Here is a 24,685-nt window from a genome sequence, read left to right on the forward strand (position 1 = left end):
CCATGTTTCTATCATTAACATTCTTGTGAATATTCTACAGCTAATTGCCATTACAAATACATTTGTGACAGATTTTTGGGGGGTATTAGATAGCTAACTTGCCTTTCTTGAACTTTCTCACGACGCAGAACGTACCGCTACGTAGCTACACTGAGGTGATTGAACCAGCACACTGCCTGGTCACTCGCGCTGTTTCTTGAGTTGTATTGGGCACTTGTCACTCGCGCTGTGTTTATTGAGTGAATTTTGACTAGATGGCAGTCAGTGTAATACTGTCTGTGATATTCCCTGCCATAAAGTCAACATTTCTGTGTATCGCCAAACTGTTACTGAATGAATATGGTAAATATATTGTAATATTTACGATTACAGGTAAGAACGATATATAAATGTATCGACCCCCCCCCCCCGACCTGTCGTTTTTACCTCTTTTGGGGGGGTCCGAGCCCCCCCGTAATTCGCACACTGCCAACAGTCAAGAAGCAGACAGAAGCTGCTACAATATTGAACACACACACATCAGTCGCTGCACTCACACACGCTCCTTCTTCCAAGATTGTGTGAGATTAACCAAAAAATGGCGAGGCTAGTTCTGCAGGCCCCATAGCCTTGGGTTTGGCTGGCATACAAGTGTCAGAATATTAAAGAGACATCAACTTCGTAAAACTATCTTAGAAGAAGTGAAGCGACAAAACCTCCCTAGAAAACCAAGCCAACATCGAGTAACCCCCACACACACACACTCCACCACCGCACACACAGATACACACTTACTCTCCATCCGAGCAATGCTCACATTGATTTGCATATCATTTTCCAGATTTTGATGACTCCATTTGGAGTGTTGTGCAGTGTTTGTCATGCTGTCTACTGTGACTCCAAGGGCCTGCCCAACTAGGGAGCCCATAAACAATACATGAGGCCTGCATCCTGCCTGAGAACACAGCAGCACCCACCACGACAGGTTACATCACACACGCTCATCGCAACCCTTTACAATATGTATATTTACCCTTTTTGGTGCGTGTTTAGGTGCGTGTGAAGAGGGTTGATTTGCATGTGTGTGTGTGGGAGAAAAGGGTTTGTATGTGAGTGTGTTCATGTGTGCCCCTGTACCTGTGTAAGTGTGCGTTTGCTTCTAAAATCAGGTAGCTCAAATCAAGTAATATGATTGGTTCATAGCCGTGTTACATATCCCATGCACCATGGATATCTTTGATTTGAATGAAATTACCTGGCTGACAAAATTGAAAGATTTAAGGTTCACTTTGACCTACAGTAAATTAGCCAGCTAACAAAATCCCAAATCAATACAATGCTAGCCTGTTAGGAAATATGCTGACTGCTAGTGCATACATTGCATAGCAACTTCCTTTAACTATGTACAGGCAGCCAGGAGGGCCTATTTTATGATAAACATAATAATTTATTGATAACAACGATTGTGGAATGTCTCTATTACTTTCATATTGCCATACTCGTGGCCTCCGCTTAGCATAGAACAACGCCCTTTAGCTGTGCAATAATATCCATACACAACAGCCTGTTGTGAGCTATTGCCTAAATATACAGTAGGTGTGTGTGAGGGTGTGTGTGTGTCCCATTCGTGGATTCTTCTTCGTTCTAGCATCAGTGTGTTATGACAGGGTGACAGGCTAAGGTGGACCCTAAAGCCCAATTTATACTTAGGTCGCAGACACTTTTGAAAAGGTCGCCGACAGAAATGGCGTCACGGTCGACACTTAACCGTCGCTTGAAAGTGTCGCCTACCAGGAGAAATTTCTACTGGCGCTGATGTCGTCACATAGTGTCGCGCAAGTATGATTGGCTAGATAGACGGCACGCGTCGTTGATTTCATTGTTTTGAATTTTCAGTGAACGCTCAACAGCTGTTTAAGATGGAAGGAATAAAGGAAAGATTGGCGGAGCAAGTTAGAACATATCCACACCTTTATAATGCCTCTCAAAATTAGCTACAGCCATTTTCTCGATCGATCACCTAGGCTACAAAGCGTAAACAATGTAACCATAGCTATGAATGTAACGGTAAAATGATTCTGTTTACGTCACGCAAACCTTGAGCACAGGCGACTGTTTGCCGAAGTATAAATGCAGCACCCTGAGCGACACTTCTTTTTTTTTCGTCAGCGACCATTTCAAAAGTGTCGGCGACATAAGTATAAATTGGGCTTAAGGGTGTAATCTGGAGGTTGTGTGTTTTTAAGTCCAACCATTATCACCCAGAGCATTCCCATCACAGCCCTGATGCAGAGGAGTCAGGAGAGTCCAGACGAACAGAGCTGATCCCACCAGATATGAGAGAGGAGACACAGACACACACCAGCACAAATACAGTCTGACATAATTACACACACATATACAGCATGTACTGTATATTGTGTATGCACACACACATATACATACACACACACGGGCACACCTTGTTCAGTTTTCTTCAACTTCTGACAGCAGAAAACAGCACTGTACTTTTTCAGCCCTTAGTCATCTGAAGAGTTATACTCTGTTACACAATGATATAAAGTATCAAAGAATTTAATCCTTCTTCAGGTCTACCGGTCTACTCTCTCTCACACACACTCACACATTCAAAGAAATACACAGGTACCCAACACACAGTCAGAAACGGGTCAACACTCACATCTCACCCACCTACACACACGCTGACACACACACCTTTCCATCCCACACACACTTGGTCACACACAGCACAGCTCTCTAACCTCCGGCTGGGAACCCCTCATACATTATTCCATGTCCACCCCACCGTGTCTGTTCCCTGGGACACTGCATCCTAATAGCAGCCTGCAGCTCCACAGAGCCCAGGCCTCTACCGTCCCAGCCCTGGCCTCTACTCTCCCAGCCCTGGCCCAGGCCCCTACCCTCCTAGCTCCAGCCTCTACCCTCCCAGCCCTGGCCTCTGCCCGGCCCAGGCCTCTACCCTCCTAGCTCCAGCCTCTACCCTCCCAGCCCCTGCCCAGGCCCCTACCCTCCTAGCTCCAGCCTCTACCCTCCCCGGCCCAGGCCCCTACCCTCCTAGCTCCAGCCTCTACCCTCCCGGCCCAGGCCCCTACCCTCCTAGCTCCAGCCTCTACCCTCCCCGGCCCAGGCCCCTACCCTCCTAGCTCCAGCCTCTACCCTCCCGGCCCAGGCCCCTACCCTCCTAGCTCCAGCCTCTACCCTCCCAACCCAAGCCTCTATGCTCCCAACCCCAGCCACTACCTTCCCAGCCCTAGCCACATCTCTGCCAGCCCTGGCCTTGGTCTCCACACTTACAGCCCCAGTTTGTCCACCTCTCTGCCCCTTCCTGGACACACCTGGGTAGACCAGGTAACCCCCTTAGTCTTTCCTGGAACCACTACTCCCAAGACCTGCTCTGAACAGCTTAGCCCTGAGCAGTCAGGCAGAGAGAATATTAAACATGAATCAATTTCCAGACCACACTGCAGGTGTTTCTGAACTTCATCTGGAGTTCCTCTTGAATATGTTTAATTTTTATGAGAATTAAATAGTTCAACTCCCCAGGACAGACCCCACGTCCCCATGGAGAAAACGCAAGTTCTAATTTCCTTCTGTGTGTGAGAGTGTGTGTTTGTGTGTGCATGTCCTTGTCAGTGCACATTCCGTAGTCTTATAAATTCTCATAAAGTTGCACTAAACTGCAGTGATACTTCAAAACTCATTTTGAAGAAATTAGTTTTATCCATATTGAATGGTGAAATTAAGGGGACATTTCTGAGATGAGGCAAATTATTATAATCAACTTCTCTCCTAACGTTTTTGAAAAATAACCCAATTATTTTCCAAGGTTACCAATGTCTTCGCTACAATGTTAATCATATCTGTACAGGAAAGAAGTGTGTTTGCCTTTGCAAGACCTCATCCACCCCCAATATGTCCTCTCTCTCTTTCTCCCTCTTTCTCATCCTCTCTCTTTCTCTCTCCGTCTCACTCTCTCTCGCTCCCATTTTCTCACTCTTGCTCTCTCTCTCCCCCGTCGGAAGAGAGTTCCCAGAGAGAGAGCGATGAAAATTTTAATAATTCATCACATTTCCAAACTCTTCTAATGGTCCCCATCTTTTGATTTAAATGTTGATTGAATATTCATACTGCTTTACAGATTCCCTCTTGGTGGAAGGAGCTATCATTCTTGCTAGGATTCCAAGTGCTCCCAGATTCTTGGTTATATTTGATGCACATGTGGCTCCCAGTGACTGCACTCGTTAAAAGTAGATAAGCCAGTAGCAATGCGAATCGCAGACGTGCATTCAAGGTGAATCAACCTGAAATAGTTTTTATGTAAATTAGTTCGAGTGAAGTGATACTGCATTGTTGTAAGTGGGAAGAGGGTCATGACCAATGCAGCACCACAACAAAAGCAAAAAACAACAAAAACTGACATTGAAAACTTCAGAGTTAAATATTGTAGTTTGCCTTACCTGTGCGCGCTAGACTTGATTAATAATTATGCCATTGTCTCTGTTTTCTAGGCTCTTCCTGGTTCCAGGCTGTACTGTTTTCCAGGCTGTTTTAGGGGTTAGGCTGTACTGTACTCTAGGCTTGTCTGTTTTCTAGGCTGTTCTGTGTCTAGGAAATGCTGTGTTCTCCACTGTTCTGTGTTCAAGGATGTACTGTGTGCTATTCCGTTCAATGTTCTGGGCTGTTCTTTGTGCTAGGTGTGTGCTGCGGATCTCCCAGCTGACGGTTCCACAGTCTGGATGGCTGCACCACAGGGAACCTCACAGTCTCAATGAGAACATGGAGGAGAAAGATCCGGCCTCCGTCCCTCATTATACACACACACGACAATGTCCCTATTGTATTGAGCCAAATTACAGCAAATAATCACAAAGACACACACACTTTCTCTCCTTCTTTGTCTTTGTTCTCAGAGTCCTATTTTAGACTATATTACAGCAATTATTCCAGCAGTTATTCTATGACACTCTGAGGAGACTTACACATACAATTGTGTGTATGTGTGTTTCTATAACAGAGTAATGGTGATCATTACAGTATGATGGGAGTGGGGTCTTAACAGCACATAGGAGACCTGTTAGGGGCTACACTCAGTGTGTATGCACAGAGCAGACAGGGCTTCTAATGAAAACACTGATGCCTAGACGCACACAAATAGACACTGGGGAGTCCCACAGCACACAAGGCACACACAGCCTAAATACACACAAACACACACAAATACTGGTACTCGCACAAACCCACACTGGGGAGTCTACTAGGATGTGTCCAGTCAGGAGCACAAACACACACTCTCACTCACACACAGATGGACACACAGCCTACACACACAGCACACACACACACACCAAGGCACACACAGCATAAATACACACAAAAGAATACACACACAAATACTGGTACACACACATTCTCACACTGGGGAGTCCACTGGGATATATCCTGTCAGGAGCACCAACACACACTCTCACTCACAGACAGATAGACACACAGCCTACACACACACTAAGACACGCACAGCATACATACACACAAACGCATATACACACAAAGACTGGTACACACAGACCCCCACACATCTGTCATCTGAGGTAAGGAGCCAGAAGGATGCCTCCTGGGACATTTAAACTGTCACCCCTCAGAGGATGAAAAGAAGCACTCCTGTTGCCTGCCACTCCAAATCCTGTGTGTGTGTGTGTGAGTGTGTTTGTGTGTGATATCCAGCTTACTATTAGAGAGAAAACCCCATGGTTCCAGTGAAAACAGATATAGCCCTCTCTTCTCTTTTCACCATCTCTCTTCCCTCCATCCCTCCCTCTCTTCTCACCATCTCTCTTTCCTCCATCCCTTCTTCTCTCCTAAGTCCCCATCTCTCTATCCTCCATACATCTCTCCCTTCCTGCTTTTTGCTCTATTTCTCTTCTCCACGGGGATCTGTTACAGCTGAGTGATTCTCTAATGATCTCCAAGAGAGGAGCCGATAGTCTCTCTCACACACACACAAACACACACTAACAGGCTACAGTTGTTCACAGTGTTCACCACACCACTCCATCTTCCATCTCAGTCTCCTCGGGGATAATTGGGCAGAGAGTTCACTCACTCAGTCCCAGCACATAGGCACCATTAGAGCACACAGCCATGCCAAAGCAACTGGATTTAGTGTGTGTGTGTGGTGGAGGCCTGTCAGGAGGAAAGACACTGTCAGTCAACGGGTGAGTGTGTGCTTAGTGCTGTCATGTCCCCGGCCTAGGCCAGACCGGGTTCTAGTCTGTTCAGTCTGTTTATTCCAGGTCCAGGCATCCTTTCCATTTCTTCACTCCCTCCCGGTAACTCAACTCACCTGCGGCTCATTCCCTCATCAACACCACAGCTCTTAAACCTCGGATTGTCATCCACTACTCGCCAGTTTGTTGAATCACCGACCCCAAGTCTGTATTCCTGGCTTTTCATGTTTTTCTCATCGACGCCTGTTTTTTGTGCTACCCCTTGTTTCCTGTCTATCCCCAGATCGCTGCTCCCATTCCTCCTACCGGTACCCTGCTCCACCATCCACCAGCTACCCTTAACCGTCCTCCCCATCTCTAGAATAAAGCTCTGCGCTCATCCAGACCCTCGTGTGTGTGTGTCGTGCGTTTGGGTCCTCCGTACAGCCCTGTCAAATGCGTGTGTGTGTGTCCATCTGCATGTGTGTGTATGTGTCCATCTTGGTGTGTGTGTGTGTGTGTGTGTGTGTGTGTGTGTGTGAGAAGCAGCATGGGCGATGCTTGGTTATTGGTTGTAGAGCTGGCGGGAAATCTTCAACATGCTGGACCTCTTTCCAGAACATAACCGACCCTCCAGACCTCCAATCAGAAAACAACCAACCCTCTGGATCTCCAATCAGAAGATAACTGACCCTCCGGATCTCCACTCAGAACATAACTGACCCTCTGGATCTTCAATCAGAGCATAGCTAACCCTCTGAAACTCCAATCAGAATATTACTGACTGTTTGGACCTCAGGAGGTAAAAGCCCTGCCCGGCAAGTCTACAACTGCAGAAAATCAAAGGAGGTCAAGTATTGCAATAGGGTTCTATTCACTGGACTAGACATCACAGAATCTCACTACAGAACGCTAGACCCTAGACCCTGCTTGTTACCCATCATGCTCTGATAGATGACTAATTGACAAATAGAAAAAAACTATTTCCATCCCAGTCTATGTCCATGTGTGTGTGTGTGTGTTAGTGTGTGTGTGTGTGTGTGTGTGTCTAAGAGAGAAGCAGCATCCACTTATGTAAATCCCCGTATGTTTACAGTATTATGCTATCAGCATTGAACAGAAAGCTGGCTGTCAAAATATCTAATACTTTAAACAATGTCCTCAGTTTGATATAAATATCTCCAGAACAGCATAGATTCAGTAGGCACCACTTAACAATAAGAAATCATCGCAATAATGAATAAAAACAGTAGAATGAGACCATAGACCATTGACAACAGAATTATCTTTTGAGTTATTTCAAGGCAAATCTTGCCTTAACAATCTAAAAACTGCAATATAGATTCAAGTAAGGACCAATGACTGATCACAATTTCTCTTAGCTTTTTGGACAGTTGACAGACGGCTTGTCAGAATACCTGGTAGCCGAACCTGAGGAGCTAAGAAGTTATCAGTCCTCTGTACAGTACCTGGTGTGTGTGTGTTGTTTGAGTGTGTGTGTGCATATATTTATGCATTACAATCAGGAGTGACCTGGGATGAGTAAGTGATGTTTATTTACAGAAATTATAAATGTACTACAAAAGTGTTTGGAGCTTAGACCGAATGGGGAAATATTGATCAAAGGGCGCCTGCCCAGAATTTGAAGAAAAATCCCCCACGGAGTCCAGACACTGGTGGCGGTGGCGGAAGCCAGAGGAGTCGAAGAACAGCAAACAAAGGCACCGGGTGGCGACGGAGAGGTGGAGGGTCGCGCACTTTAGTAGTATAGCATGGACAAACTAAACAGGGAGAGAAACGTATTTAAAGGCACGGCATCATTGTGATAGGCTGACAGCTACGAGGAACATTTGACACCACTAATTGATAGACGAGAGCGCTAATCGACACTGAAACCCAGATGACCGCCCGGCATAGGAAAGAGGAAAAGTAGAGAACGTTCTTAGCGGGGGGAGTAAGTAGGGAAACATTATTGTGTATTCCCGAGTGCAGGGATCGGTCTTGCCTGACTGAACTTGCGCTAAGCGTCATATGTGCATGTGTGTGTGTGTGTGTGTTTGTGTGTGTGTGTGCGTGAGCCCTGTGACATCCCACAAAAATCTCTGTAATTATAACATCTGCTGCTGTCACTGCTGTGGATATAAATATGATTAATCAGCACGAGCCAACTTTGTTTATCAGCCTGATGGTGGCATTTTGGCACGACTTCGCCATGATGAAGAGGACAAATATCTAATGGCACACACACACACACCACACACACACATGCACGCACATGGGCATATTCACACAACCAAAACTGGCACAAGAGTAAAAAAAATGATCTCCCAGATATCAATTAAGCAAAGTCGTTTGTTACAATTCGATTTTGAGGTTTATGTTCTTGAGATTAGTCTGTGTGATTAAACATATTAGAATGCGTCAATCTCTATTTCTGACAAACCTGCACACAAACATGCAGACCAGACACACACAAGCACACACACACAAAAACTGCGCACAAACACACAAATATAGTCACATGCACAGAGGAGAAGTCAACAGGAAAGACGAAGGGAGAGGAGGGGAGGCAGAAAGTGAGAGGGGAGAAAGAGAGAAGTACCGAAGAGAGAGAGCTGAGAAGAAATGGAGAGATGTGGAGAGGATGAATAACACTGCTCTCTGTCTCTACAACCAGACCAACACTCCATCCAGCCCCCCCTTTTCAAGTCTCTGCGAAAGTCTTCATTCTCCTCCTCCCTTCATCAATCCTCACCTCCTCCTGATCCCTCCATCAATCTCTATTGGACAGGCTGCAGTCTCTTCCTCCCCTGTGAAAGGGAGGATGACATTTCTGTATTGTATTGTTCGTGGGAGATAGAGGGAGGGAGAAAGACAGGGGAATTGGGAAGGAGAGAGAGGAAAGGAGAGAGAGAGTGGGAGAGAGAGAGGACTACAGTGTAGGAGAGATAAAAGGCCTTGATAAATACATTATTTTATTAGACACAGTCAATATATTCTCAGTGTAGCCAGAGTCAGGTCTGAATGAATGGTCGATGATGGTATTTAAACTGCTGAATATTACTGATGTATGTGGAGACTCTGATACATGTTGTTCCTTTGTGGACCAATAGTGGAGGAAACCTGTCTTTGCTATACTCTCTTCAACTTACCTGAAATTCTCAGATCATCTTGTATCTGTCTGGGGCTTGTTGGTCTGGAACCATGGTATGTGTGTGTGTGGCTCATGTCAGGGGCTTGTTCACGTGGAACAAAAGCACTGCTTCAGAGTCCTCAGGCACCATGGGTCTGGATCTGAACCGTCAACCCCAGTCTGGATACAGCTGATGTCCGGAGAACCCTGAGGAGAGTAAACGTTCGGAAAGCAGCGGGCCCCGACGACCAGGGATGCGTTTCCCGATAACGATGGATCGTAGTAACGATTGAGCAAAAAACAAAACCATCGATATTTCTTACGTGCGTTTCCCAAACATGCTCGTAAGGAGTAAGCTAATCCATGCGCTTTCAAGAGCTACGAATTTTCAAGAGATACTTTAGCTATGATATCTTTAGGAACGGCCCGTAAAACTAAGATTCGTCGTAGGATGGATTCTACGATCAATTTAGGCTTACGACGCTTTCGGGAAATGCACCCCAGAACGGTTGCTCAAGGAATGTGCCAACCAACTGGCTGGGGTTCTCATGGACATCTTCAACACCTCGCTGATCCAGGCTGTGGTACCATCATGTTTAAAGACTGCTACAATTATACCAGTGCCTAAAGAACCTAAAATCTCCTCCCTCAATGATTACCGCCCCGTAGCACTCACCCCCATTATGATGAAGTGCTTCGAGAGCCTGGTAAAGGACCACATTGTCTCCAGACTCCCCCCCACATTTGACCCGTACCAGTTTTCTTACCGGCCTAACCGCTCTACAGAGGATGCCATTTCGTCTGCACTCCACCTGAGCTTAAAACACCTGGAAGGGAAGAACTCACATGTTCGAATGTTGTTCCCGGATTGCAGCTCAGCGTTCAATACCATCATCCCCAGCATCTGGTGAGCAAACTGGCCCCCCTTGGTTTCAGCACCCCCCTATGTAACTGGCTGATTGACTTCCTCACCAACAGACCCCAGTCTGTGCGGGTGGGCAATAACATCTCCAATGTAATCTCCCTGAGCACTGGCTTTCCTCTGGGCGGTGTCCTGAGTCCGCTGCTGTTCACCCTGATGACTATGACTGCTGTGCCAAGACCACTACTAACCACATTGTGAAGTTTTCAGACGACATGACAGTAGTGGGCCTTATCCGTGATGACAACGACACGGCCTACAGAGAGGAGGTGAGACTGGTGTGAACGTTGACAAAACTATGGAGATCATTGTTGACATAGAGCATAGGTCACTAGCCCCAAAACATTGCGAGTAGCCAAACATGAAGCATACATTCTGAAAAGCAAATACGTGCCAATGGGGAGAACCATAGGAGCATGTAGTTAAACAAGTTACAAATTAAACAATATGAACAACAGGTGGGGAGACAGTCAGTGTCTCTGATGGAGGTGGGGAGGTGATTCCACCATTGGGGGACCAGACAGGAGAAGAGCTTGTGTTGGGACCAGGCGCTCTTGAGAGGTGGGACCACCAGACGGTTGTCAGAAGACGACCGTAGGTGGCGGGTGGGGGTGTAAGGCTGGAGGAGAGACTTGATGTAGTCGGGTGCAGTCCCGTTCACTGCTCGGAAGGTCAGTACCAGGGTCTTGAATCTGATACGGGCCATAATGGGAAGCCAGTGGAGGGAGATGAGGAGTGGGGTAACATGGGAGCGTCTGGGTAGATTGAAGACTGGCGAGCAGCGAGTTGCAGTAGTCCAACTTGGAGAGGACAAGTGCTTGGACTAGCAGCTGGGTGGAATGCTCAGACAGGTATCTCCTGATCTTCCGGATGTTGTAGAAGGTGAATCTACACGACCGGGAGACTGCAGCAATGTGGGCAGTGAGGGAGAGCTTGTCCTCCATGGGAACCCCAAGGTTCCTGGCAGAGGATGAAGGGGTCCCCGCCGCAGATCCCAGGGTGATTGAGAGATCGTGGGAGATGGAGGGTTTGGCCGGGATGATGAGGAGTTCTGTTTTGGTGAGGTTCAGCTGGAGGTGGTGCTCGGTCATCCAGGCGGAGATGTCTGCGAGGCAGGCCTCAATCCTAGCTGAGGTCCCCGGATCAGTCGGGGGGGAACGACAGGTACAGCTGCGTGTCATCAGCGTAGCAGTGGTAGGAGAAGCCTACCACTGTCAGGATGAGGTTGAGCTGTTTGCCTGTCTTGTGGGTCGCCGGTGTGTTCAGCAGCGTCAGGTCGAAGGAAGTCAGGAGAGACATGAAGTCGACGGTCTACGTTCCTTCGAGGTGGATGTTGGAGTCCCCAAGGATTATCAGCGGGGTTCCATCATCCGGGAGGACGCATGTCCGGCTCCTCCACAAAGTTGGCTAGTGGCCCTGGTGGACGATAGATGACAAGTAAGAGTGTTTTGATAGGGTCAGTTAGCATCACATAATGGTGTTCAAATGATTTGGCAGTAACAGGGAGTGGTGTGGATGTGTATTTAATATACGGGGAAAGAAGCAAACCTGTTCCACCACCTCGCCCGGTTGAGCGGGGTGAGTGAGAGAACGAGTGGTTGACGGAGAGAGCAGCTGGAGTTGCAGTGTTCTCTGGGCGGATCCATGTCTCTGTCAGCGCAAGGGCATGAAGAGAAGCATGGGATGCGAACGCCAGGATGAAGTCTGCCTTGTTCACAGCAGACTGGCAGTTCCAGAGCCCTATAGACAGCTAGCTACCTATTGACCAATTTAGCTGCTATACCCTTACCCTCTGCCCTTGAGACTAAGTTTTAGCTAGACACAACAAAATGAAACAAAGTCTGATTTACTTACAGTCAAGGAGACAGTCACGATGTACACTCAGTAGGACACTATTCGCTCAGGAGACACTGACTGGTGAGTCTATTCTCTCTCTTTCTGTATCTTTGTCTCTCTTTCTCTGTCTCTTTGTCTCTCACTTGCTGTCTGTGTTTTTCTGTCCTCTTCTATCTGTCCTTAAATGCCTCATTCCCTCGACTCACACATGTCCCCTATCTCCTTCAATTTTCCTCTCTCACTCCCTCTCCCCCCTTTCTCCCTTTCTCTCTCCATCTCTCCCTCTTTCCCTCTCACCCTACATCTCTCTCACTCCCTGTCTCCCTCTCTACCTCCTTCCCTTTTCTCCCTTCCTTTCTCCCTCCCTCTCTCCCTCCCTCTTTTTCTCTGTCCATCTCTCCCTCCCTCTCTCCCTCTCAGTGCTCCAGGGTGAGACCCACAGGCCCTAGGCATCGACTGTGTTCTGAGGACTAATGGCCATGACACAGGCTGAACAGGGAGAAAGAGGAAGGAGAGAGAAGGCAGAGAGAGATTGAAGGAGAGAGAAGGGACAGAGAGAGAGATTGAAGGAGGGAAAGAGAAAGAGGGGAGAGAGGAACAGAGCATATTAAAAGAGAAGAAGAGAAAGTGAGGAGAACATTGCGTTAGACAGAAAGAGAGTGAAAGGCTTTAGTTAAACGCCCAAGTTAAAGTAGGAACAGAGGAGAGGAGAGAGATTACATAAGAAGACGAGAGCGAGAGAGAGAGATGTAGGGGATGGAAGGATGGTTCATTTACTGTAGGAACTCCCAGAGCAGAACGTAATGGTTATCAAAATCCCCTTCATGCACTTACTCAAACACAAACACACAGGGAGGAAGGATGGCTGGATGTTGAGACCTGTCTAGAGGCTAGAGGATCCGTCTTTGTCTCTGCTACGTAAACATCTCCCTGGGAAGTCTTCTTTGTTATCCTCTCTCTTTATTTTTCTATCTTCCTCCTTCCCACCCTCTTCACGCCTCTTATTCCCCTCCTCTCCTCCTCCAACCCTCCTCTCTTATTCCCCCTCCTCTCTTCCTCCCTCCTCCTCTCTTCCTCCAACCCTCCTCTCTTATTCCCCCTCCTCTCTTCCTCCCTCCTCCTCTCTTCCTCCAAGCCTCCTCTCTTATTCCCCCTCCTCTCTTCCTCCCTCCTCCTCTCTTCCTCCAAGCCTCCTCTCTTATTCCCCCTCCTCTCTTCCTCCCTCCTCCTCTCTTCCTCCAACCCTCCTCTCTTATTCCCCCTCCTCTCTGCCTCCCCCTCCTCTCCTATTCCCCCTCCTCTCTTCCTCCCTCCTCCTCTCTTCCTCCAACCCTCCTCTCTTCCTCCCACCCTCCCCCCCCTCCTCTACTGCTCACTCTCCTCTCTTCCTGTTTATCCAGAATTAGAACAATAACTAATTCTCGTTCTATAATCTAGATGGAATATGGTTCTAATAATGTAGAACCAGTCCCTCAGTATAAATGTCTCCCACCCACACCATTGTCATCTATTTCTGTGGCTGACTGGCTAAAGCTATTTTTCAAGTGCTTATGAGAGCTGGTCAGTTTTGCATTAATGAGTTTAAGTACCCTAGAAACCACAGACAGCGTGGGGTGGGTGAAGGGGGGACAAAACTGATGTGTGAGACCTGTCTTTCTCTATTTCTCTTTCTTTCCCTCTTTCTTATGTCTTTCTGTCGCTCCACTCTCTTTCTCCCCTCCCTCTCTTTCCCTTCCTCCCCCTTTCTGTCTCTCTCTCCCCTCCTTTTCATTTTCTCCTTCTCGCTCTCTCAATCCCCTCCCTCTCTTTCCCTCTCTCCCTCATCCTCTCTCTCTCCCCTCCCTCTCGTTCCCTCCCTCCCCTTCCTCTCTCTCTCTCTCTCTCTCTCTCTCTCTCTCTCTCTCTCTCTCTCTCTCTCTCTCTCTCTCTCTCTCTCTCTCTCTCTCTCTCTCTCTCTCTCTCTCTCTCTCCAAGACCATGCACATTAGCAGGGGTCCCACACTCTCCAGAGGGCCCCTGGCTACAGCGCATGGAACGCGGTGTGTAGAACAACACCTGGGGAGCCCATTCATCATGTAAAGGCCAGGTGTGTCAGAGGCAACAGCACGCGTTACCGAGCGACCTCCACCGTTAACGGGCAGACCAGCTCCCCGCAAGCCTCCTTACCCTCTCACTCTGTCTGATGAGGTCATAAGAGTGAGACGACACTGCCACGGGGGTCTGGATGGAAGGATAATACAAGATGGCAGCTCTTCCAACGGCTGGGATACACTGATTTATCTTTATTTAATAGGATGTGAATATTGCATGGTGCCATAGAGGGCTAAACTTGATCCTTGACAGGCGATGAGTGTGTGTGTGTGTGTGTGTGTGTGCACGGTTGTGAGCACGTGTCTGCTTGCGTGCAAAGCTGTGTGTGTGTGTCAGAATAATAAAGCATTATGTTTGCAGCTGAGCAGTATGAAGCACTTATGTCTTCAGAAATAGAAGTGTTTAGGCAGAGGACTACTAGGTAGAGGAGAGACTCTCATGCTCCCCTTTAAACCGTTCCACCATCCTGATCATTCTTCATCACTACGTAATTCTCTTAAACTCCTTCCTCTCGCGCCAACTCACGCTTTTCCCTGCCTTCTCTCCTCCCCCCTTCACTCGCTCATGTTACTTCATTAGACTCTACAGTTTCTAAAGGTTTCTCCGCATCGTTAAATCTTTCAGCAGCTTGAAAACACAGATGATCATGAAAAATGGATGTTGACTTAAACAGCTCTTCCCCCAAAAAACATCTCGGTCAAAGTAGAGCTACTAAACTTTAATTTGCCCTTCCTCTTGGAGGGTCTGAAGGCAGGATTTTATGCCTGGTGGACCTGTGCCAGGGAGGTGGATGGTTGGATGGTGGAGGGTTGGACAGTGGAGATGGAGAAAGGTCATCACAGGGTCACATTATGTGAAAAAAAGCAGGTGTAGTGTGGTCTGAGTGATGGAGGAGAGAAGGAAAGAGGAGAGGAGAGAAGCAAAGAGGGGAGAGGAGAAGAGAATAGAAGAGAGGAGAGGAGAGGAGAGGGGAGGGTAGGGGAAAGGAAAGGAAAGGAAAAGAAAGGAAAGGAAATGAAAGGAGAAGAGAGGAGAGTAGGGGAGGGGAGATCTAGGGGATCTATCTGAGGACATGGAGATGTTACAGTAACCTCTTCATCTACTTGACCTCTGATCAGCCTGGTGGCTGTCTGTGCACGTGTGTTTGTGTGTCATCAGGATTATGTTGTCTACCACTCCAGGCAGACAGTGGGTTTGCTGTGCAGAGGAAGCAACGTGATCTAGCATCTTTTAGACGGCTCCTTCACAAGCACATAATACTGTTCTATCAACAGGACTGGATAAGAGAGAGGAGATGGAGATGGAGAGAGAAAGAGAGAGCGAGAGAGAGAGAGAGAGAGAGAGAGAGAGAGAGAGAGAGAGAGAGAGAGAGAGAGAGAGAGAGAGAGAGAGAGAGAGAGAGAGAGAGAGAGATGATGACCTAATGAACCATCAATAAGAATGCTGCACACAGAGAGGAGGATCCAGACCATAATGTGCTGTCTGTCACACAAGTTTGTTGCATCTCCACTTTCCAGGTGGAATATAGGGCAGGCTTGAATCGTATCCATGGTAGCAATGATCAACACTTTGATCGTACAAATACATGCACACACACCTTGTTTTCAGACAGCCTTTGAGCTCCTGTCACAGTTTGAATTCGACAGCAAGCCTGAAAGGCTTGAGTGACAGCACCAAGGCGCTTTGCAGAACAGCTGCGGTGAGGTGAAGCTGTAGGCACAGAGGGAAGCCGAACCAGGCTCTCTTGCGAAGGGGAAACAGATGCGATTTCACACCTGAAGATGAGAAACCTTATCGGATGGGTTTATCTGCAATTATGGCTGATCCTGATGAGGAGGGGAAGGTGGGGGGGATTGGTGTGCTGGCGGGTGCATAGAGTGAGAGAAAAAGAAAGCAAGAGAGAGAGAGAGAGAGAGAGAGAGAGAGAGAGAGAGAGAGAGAGAGAGAGAGAGAGAGAGAGAGAGAGAGAGAGAGAGAGAGAGAGAGAGAGAGAGAGAGAGAGAGAGAGAGAGAGAGAGAGAGAAAGAAAGAAAGAAAGAAAGAGAGGCAGACAGCATTGGTTGTGTCTGCAGCTCTCTGAAGGAAAGAGACAGAGAGGTGGGATGAGCAGGGAATCCTCAAGAGACAAAATCCTGTCCTTTGATCTTAGGTGAGGCTCCAGGTCTGGATAACACACACACACTCACGTGCATGCACACACACAAACAGAAACACACACATACACACAGACACACACCCTCACACACACAAACTTACACCCCTGTCTACGCTGTGATCACAGATTGTATTCAAGACTGAGTGTTATTGTCCTTATCTCCCCTACAAACCTTTACCCTCACCTGTGAGTGTACTGCCCACCTGTGGATGTTGGGGGTATTACACTGTGTTTGTGCGACTGCGTGTGCACCGTGTGAAGGGGGACAACAGACAGACAACGGCATCTGAAAATAGCCGTGTGTTAAGGGCCATGAAGCGGATTAATAAAGCGGTGTAATGTGAGAGCTAATTCTGTTTACTCTGGGAAGTACTGTTTGGGTCATTGAGACAGACATTACAGCTAAATGGACTGGGGCAGGGGCAGCCAATGGTAAATGATCTGCTGGGTGCTCAGGCCAATGAAGCGGGACCACCATTACGAGAAGGCCAATCAGAGTTCAGAGTCAGATTAATGTCATGACAGCTGCGACAGCCTCTCAAGTATTTTCTCTAATGACATGAAACGCTTCCCAGAATAATCTGATTCATTTGATTCTCTGTAGGTTAGGGATGGGTTAAGGTATGGACATAACTTTCTGTTCAACATGTCAGTTGAACCTATTTTTTCTTTACCAATTTAAATTGATCCTCTCGTCTCGTCTCCTCACCCTTGTGCTTCTCTCTTCTCCTCTCTTCTCTTCTCCTATTCTCTTTTCTCCTCTTCCCCCCTCCCTCCCCATTATACACACACCCAGTCTTTAGACATGGGCGCAGTGACATCAACTCACACACACACACACACACACACACACACACACACACACACACATAAACAACAAGTGCAGAGTAAACTTCAGGGCTTTGTCAATATCCCCACCATCGTCTGTAATTACAAAGCCAGGCAACACACCCAGATGCATACCCACACACATACAGATGAATGCACACAGTCGCTCACTTACACACAGATGCATGCACACACATACACTCTCACACACAGACGCAGACACCCACAGTCACACTAATTGCATTGAATCAGTGTGTGAGGTCATTCATCCCAATGTATCTGTAAATAATCCAAACCTATTATTCTAAAACCCATTTCACACTCATGAGCCAATTATTGAGTCCTAAATATAGAGCAATTAGTACCTCTGACATCATCTATGACACCACTTGCTCCTGAATAAAATCTGAATAAAACTTTTGCACAAACACTCTTATACTGTTAAATGCACACAAAAAAGTTGAAGAGAAACCGTTAGTTATGACAGTATAACATAAGTGAAGATTTCTATCTGAAATGTGTATTTCTTGGTAAATTCATAATGACAAGGACATAGTGGAAGTGGGCAGGGAGACGGTGCGGGGGTGGTTTGAGAAAACGCCCTCAATGCGCCACTGAGCACTTTCCATTGAAACCAATGGGGGGCCATCTTTAAACAGCTTTGATTCTTGGTATACTTATAGGTCTGTCTGTGCCTTCTTTCTCTTCGTCTTCCTCCACCTCCTGTGCACCAGTAAAATGCTGGAAAGATGTGGTGACTAAATAAAGCTCAATGTTGCCCTCTTCTGGCAAAACCTTTTCAATAATATTGAATGATCTGTGTTGTTGCAACCTGACCTCACAATCTATTCGTAACATAGTGTACGTCTTTCTGTGTCCCTCGATTTCGTATACTATGTTACGAAAAACCGAACCACAAGGTGGCGCTTCACCCGAAATGTCACCTAAAATTTGTGTAGCTTATCGTAAATTAATATTTAAATACTGCATTCATATCCACAATAACAATTATACAAATATAAAATATATATTACTGTACAATATTTACATATTGCTCTCTGCTTTAAAGCTCAATTCTGAAGTGCTTTGCGAGCACCCGTTTGTGGCATTTTAACAGGACGGATCTTCAGTATTTTCAGTATGGAATTACGCCTTGACCTTCATCAATCGCCTGTCAATCAAAATGTGACATCCTTGGTTACGGCGCTGACAAGTGACGTCCATTGTTTTAGAAGTTGGCGGTAAGTACCTACCTAAAGATGTTCAGATTTTTTTTATTTATTGTAAATGCACCCTTTCAGGCCGAAGATGTGTAATAATTATGTAATAGTTAAGCAAGTAAACTCAAGGTAACCATGGGGATGCTCCAACGTGGAGTTCTAACTTAATTTTGTGAAAGTGCATGGTAATAAATGCATGTTAGTCATGCAACGTTAGTCAAATGGCTAATTAACGGTACGCTAGCGTTGTCAGAGCATTCATGAAGGCATTAAGTTATTTAATTAAATACTAATAATATTTATGTCTCCCTTGTCCTTCCCCTGTGTGCACCTTCCCCTTCTATAATTGTATGTTTTGCTCCTTCCCAATATCCTCCCCTGTCTTTGCCCCCCCCCCCCCCAACACACACCTGTCTCCTCAGATTCATCTGTCATCTCTATTTAACATTGACCTATTACATATTCTATTTGTCTACTTGTCTGCCTCTCGTCTCATTGCCTGTTGTCCATCTGTCTGTCTGTCTGTCTTCCTGTACTGTATATTTATTGTCTGTCTGCCTTGTCCTTTTGTCCTTCTGTGTGCCCGCCATTTCTGGCCCGCCCCAACGGTTCTTTTAAGAACCAAAGTTCTGCTGTCAAGTAAGTTTAACATTTAAACAATAGTCATGTTTAATTAAGTATTGTCATAATCCAATAATAATAAAATCTAAAGCCTATGTCCGCCTTGTCAAAATACCTTTAACATAGTATGGTTGCCAGAAAGATAAACTGATGGAAATTAAAATCAAAACCACATCTGCACAACAAAAGTAAAATGAACTTTCTTTTCAGATGGCAGGTTCTACCAAAAAGAGCTGCACCTCCTGCAAAGGCCACATCAGGGTGGCATGCAAAAAGTGTCCCTTGTGTGGAGCAGTCCAGCCCATGAAAAGTAAATTGGAGTCACAGAAGAAACGCTATGATACCCAGTGGGCAGCAACGACTCTTAAGGGAAATAACATCCCCAAAGTCCTTAACTCTGCCAATTTAATGGTAGGATAACAAAAATCTTCAGTCCCTGTCTCTTCACCAAGAACAAAGTGAACGGCATGAGTGACAAATACATTTTGTCCTTTCATTGTTTCAGGTACACAAATTAGATAAGCTTGGGTTCGTCCCCTTGCTTTTCCTGGGACGCAAGTCCAAAATGTCCTGTGGCTGGTCTGAGGTGGTGTGTCCTCAGGAATTTATGGATGTGAATGGGACAGCCATCAAAACCATAAAGGACATTTTTGACAGTGCTTTGACAAGTAGGTGACAGACCCAGTGTTGATATATGTGTGCAGACATATTGTAGACAGATGTGTTGAGCATAGTCATGTAAATATGTCGACATGTAGACAGATGTGTTAGGCATACTTCGGGTTGGCAATGTAATAATTGTAATTTCCCCTCATAACTTTATCAGGTTCAGGATAAGATAAATTGTAGTGAGTCCCTAAAGCCATAACATTATGACCACCTGTCTAATATTGTGTATGACCCTTTTTCTCCTCCTTGTAAGAACAGCCCTGACCCTTCGACTCCACTAGACCTCTGAATATGTGCTACATTTACATTTATTCATTTAGCAGACGCTTTTATCCAAAGCGACTTCCAAGAGAGAGCTTTACAAAGTGCATAGGTCACTGATAATAACAACAAGATAGCCACAAAAACAATGCGGGTAGCCAAAACATGAAGCACATATTGTGAACAACCAAAAATAAGTGCCAAAGGGAAGAACCATAAGAGCATGCAGTTAAACAAGTTACAATTAAGCAACATGAATTGCTATAAGTGCAAGTGTACCTGTTGAAAAGCAAGCACTAGCAAGCCACTAACCAACAAGAGCAACAAGTCTCTAAGCAAGAGTCATTGTGATCCTTGAGGAAACTAACATTGGGTCCAGCAAACTATTCCTAAGTACCGTTGTACTCCCGGAACAAGTGTGTGTGGTATCTGGCACCAAGACATTAGCAGCAGATCCTTTAAATTCTGTAAGTTGCGAGGTGGGGCGTCCATGGATCGGACATGTTTGTCCAGAACATCCCACAAATGCTCGATTGTATTGAGATCTGAGTAATTTGAAGACATAAAACTTTTTGACAACATAAAACTTTCACTTTCATGCCTAGTAGGCTATACCCCACCCATTGACAGGTGTCATGATAATGAGATAATCTGTGTTTTTCACTTCACCAGTCAGTGGTCATAATGTCATGGCTGATCAGTGTACACGTACTAGGATTTTGTTCTTAGGAAGTGGACACTTAAAACAACAATGTACATAACTCATAATTATCATATACTAATTTGCATTTATATGTATTTTTCTTCAGTTTTCTACAGAAACAATGATATTGCAGAAGCTGGGGACATCTGCCCCCCCACTCCTGCAGAAGCTGGGGACATCTGCCCCCCCACTCCTGCAGAAGCTGAGGACATCTGCCCCCCCACTCCTGCAAAAGATGAGGACATCAGCCCCCGCACTCCTGCAGAAGCTGGGGACATCTGCCCCCGCACTCCTGCAGAAGCTGAGGACATCTGCCCCCCCACTCCTGCAAAAGATGAGGACATCAGCCCCCGCACTCCTGCAGAAGCTGGGGACATCTGCCCCCGCACTCCTGCAGAAGCTGAGGACATCAGCCCCCGCACTCCTGCAGAAGCTGGGGACATCTGCCCCCGCACTCCTGAAGAAGCTGAGGACATCAGCCCCCGCACTCCTGCAGAAGCTGGGGACATCTGCCCCCCCACTCCTGCAGAAGCTGAGGACATCAGCCCCCACACTCCTGCAGAAGCTGGGGACATCAGCCCCCACACTCCTGCAGAAGCTGAGGACATCTGCCCCCCCACTCCTGCAGAAGCTGGGGACATCTGCCCCCCCACTCCTGTATGTGTAAGAGATGCTGCTCTCCAGAGAAATACAGAAAAAGATATATGAAACTGTACAAGATAGAATCAGAATCAAAAGGGGTTTTAATCGCCATGAAAGTTTGCACAGACAAGGAATTTACTTTGGCAGGCAAGGAATTTACCCATAGATACACATATTTCAAATATATTGGTCTCACTCACTTCAGTATAATATAATATCTACAGTTTGTACAGTGACCACGTTCATTGCATGAGACATGTATAAATGCTAGTCACTGCATAGTTTAGTTGTTTAAGATTTGTCAAATCTGTCTATTTATGACACAACAGCTGATTGCAAAGCTTGCTGCTGATTAGGTGGACTAATTCCACTAGACACACCATTGTAATACAGGAAGTACTGTTGTTGTAATGGATGCATTTGGCTTTATACTTCCTCTTTAGGGGCCCACTGTTCCGGCTCATTCTAAAGATGCAATCCAGGGAAGGAAGAGAAGCCGGCCTATAAAAAGTGGTTCAACCATCCCCCCCAAAAAGAAAGGTTGACCATGCACCATGCTTTTCAATAAGCAGACATGTTCTTATACTTAGACAGGTTATACTGATGTCTCCCAGAGATACCAGAAGGCATTATTTGAAGTAGATTTGTACTCTTATTGGAACATAATAAGACACCACCTCCCACAGTGGACAGACTGACATTGTTTAGATTACAGAGTTAGTGTTAGACAAGAGGCCATGTTTAGGGATAGGGAGTAATTAAAGACACGTTATTCTATAATCATCACCAAAATGTACATTATTCACCCTATTGTGTCATAATACTAAATAGAACACCACCAAAGATAAGTCTTTATTTTATTTTGTTAACCTTTTTTTGCAGTTTGCCGTGTACATGCAAAGAATAAGGTGTTTCTCTTCCAAGAAGTAGTAGGCAAGAGGAAAAATGAGGTAAAATGTTTTGGGATTTCTTAAATACTTAAAACATAAATGGATGTTCATACATTTACCAGATCAAAACCTTTCTTCCATGTGATTTGTTTATGTTAAATGCTTAGGACAGGGAAGAAGTCCTCGTGCGGTGGCAACCTTGTTATGGTTGGTAAGTAATTCCTGTAAAGTAATTAAACTGTCTAAATAGCTGTGTGTGTTTATCTGTATACTGTATTTTATCTGTACAGTGTGCCGGCATATCTGAGTAGGGGGCATTAACCCCCTGCAGTAATTCACAGTTATTCAAATGTTTTTATATGTTTTACAGTGGCGAACAATGGGATGACACCTGGGAGCCTTCAGCCAATTTTCCAAAAGTGATTAATAAAGATAAAATTTGCTTTTTTTAATGTGCGTGCGTGGTTTGGTTTTGTGATGACAGTATTTCAGAAAATTAGACAATCATGTTCGTTAAAAGTATGTAAACAATGAAGTACAGCTGTAACCATTAAACAGTGTTTATAATTGATAGAACATGTATTTACATTAATGGAAGATGAAACATTTAGGAAGAAACAAAGGCAGTGATCAGCACATAAGGGCGGCCGGGGGCCCAGCCCAAGTTCTCACCAATGATGGACAGGAGAGTGATATGTTCTGAATGTTTTTAGTCCAGACTATCTTTTTGCCTGACATGCAATTGTTACAATGTGTCGCTGTCAATGCTGTCGTTTTGAAGGTTATGGGTCTGTCTGATATGACGAGGATCTCTGACCACACAGTCCATTCGTAACATAGTGGACGTCTTTCTGTGTCCCCAACCCAGTCTCCCATACTTCTGCGTATCTATGACACGGGTTTACACATCTATTTTGCGTGCCATATATACGCCAAATATATAGGCTGTAGCCTATATACAGGCCCGGTTCTTGCCAGCTCTGGAAGGGCAGACTGGCAGATATCTTGAATTATCCAGATTTCTTTAGAAAAATTCGGATTTAACTCTGTATAACTCCAGACAACTATCTCAATAATGACCACACACGTTAATATCGATTAGTGACCTTCGTAAAATCCGAGTCTGGACGATGACGTAAAATGATGAGCGTTGATGAAGTTCTGCGTGTGATATAGCTCCTCACAGTCTATTCGTAACATAGTGTACGTCTTTCTGTGTCCCTCGATTTCGTATACTATGTTACGAAAGATCGAACCACAAGGTGGCGCTTCACCCGACATGTCACCTAATATTTGTGTAGCTTATCGCTACGCATATTCGTAACATAGTGTACGTCTTTCTGTGTCCCTCGATTTCGTACACAATGTTACGAAAAACCGAACCATAAGGTGGCGCTTCACCCGAAATGTCACCTAATATTTGTGTAGCTTATCGCTACGCATATTCGTAACATAGTGTACGTCTTTCTGTGTCCCTCGATTTCGTACACAATGTTACGAAAAACCGAACCATAAGGTGGCGCTTCACCCGAAATGTCACCTAATATTTGTGTAGCTTATCGCTACGCCTATTCGTAACATAGTGTACGTCTTTCTGTGTCCCTCGATTTCGTACACAATGTTACGAAAAACCGAACCATAAGGTGGCGCTTCACCCGAAATGTCACCTAATATTTGTGTATCTTATCGCTACGCAACGGAACCCTGATTTAGCTGAAAGCTAATGATAGCTAACTGTCGTTCTTTAAAACAAACGAGATTCCAAACAATCTTAAAACAAAGTCATCGGATAGTTTCTAATAACATGTCTTTAATTATGCGAAATTACACATGATGACAAACCAAATTGGCTAAATATAGCTACCAACTAATCTTGCCATACACCATGTTATAAGTAGGCCTAACCTACACAAAAGGTGTGTTCGACTTCATGCAGCGCCGGCGGCGCGGACCAGCCAATGGCATTCACTGCTTCAAGTCAGCCATGCCGGCTGTCGGTGCCGCCGGCGCTGCATGTAGTCGAATATACCTAAAGTCTCATGGGTAGGCTAATCCCTCGATGCATCATCTCATTTAGAATACTACTCCATTGCCAACTAGGGCATTTAATGCTAATATTGATTACCTCCTCAACACCTCCATTATGTTATAATCTATTCATACATACTTTGTATGTGATAAATCGTTAAGATGTTCTGTTTTCAAACCCTAAACATGTAAACTTTGAAACATGTAGTTGAACTACAAATATGGCGTCGTTCAACTTCTCGATTTAGTGTTTAATGGAATACGTTTGTAGTTCTTTTAGTAATTTGTGTTTTACACCAATATCATCTCCAATTTTATATCAGATTGATCTGAAATGTAAAGTGTACATATATTATAGATCAATAAGCATTATATATAATCAGCTCTACAAAGGTAAACTTTGGCATGTCTTTTTTTCATACTTTTTATTTTATATTATATTCAAGTGTTGAATGTTTTTGTCACACTCTGCATGGAATGTCT

The 24,685-nt window shown here is 45.5% G+C and overlaps 1 long non-coding RNA gene across 1 annotated transcript; it reads left to right on the forward strand.

Moving 5' to 3' along the window:
* The first annotated feature begins 21,717 nt into the window (after positions 1–21,717).
* Positions 21,718–22,638, forward strand: LOC134021822 (uncharacterized). The gene is made up of 4 exons (XR_009930574.1): positions 21,718–21,824; positions 22,167–22,234; positions 22,342–22,385; positions 22,545–22,638. It is a non-coding gene; the product is annotated as an uncharacterized LOC134021822 (long non-coding RNA).
* Positions 22,639–24,685: the final 2,047 nt, after the last annotated feature.

This window comes from Osmerus eperlanus, chromosome 6, assembly GCF_963692335.1.
Source record: "Osmerus eperlanus chromosome 6, fOsmEpe2.1, whole genome shotgun sequence".
Taxonomy (NCBI): domain Eukaryota; kingdom Metazoa; phylum Chordata; class Actinopteri; order Osmeriformes; family Osmeridae; genus Osmerus; species Osmerus eperlanus.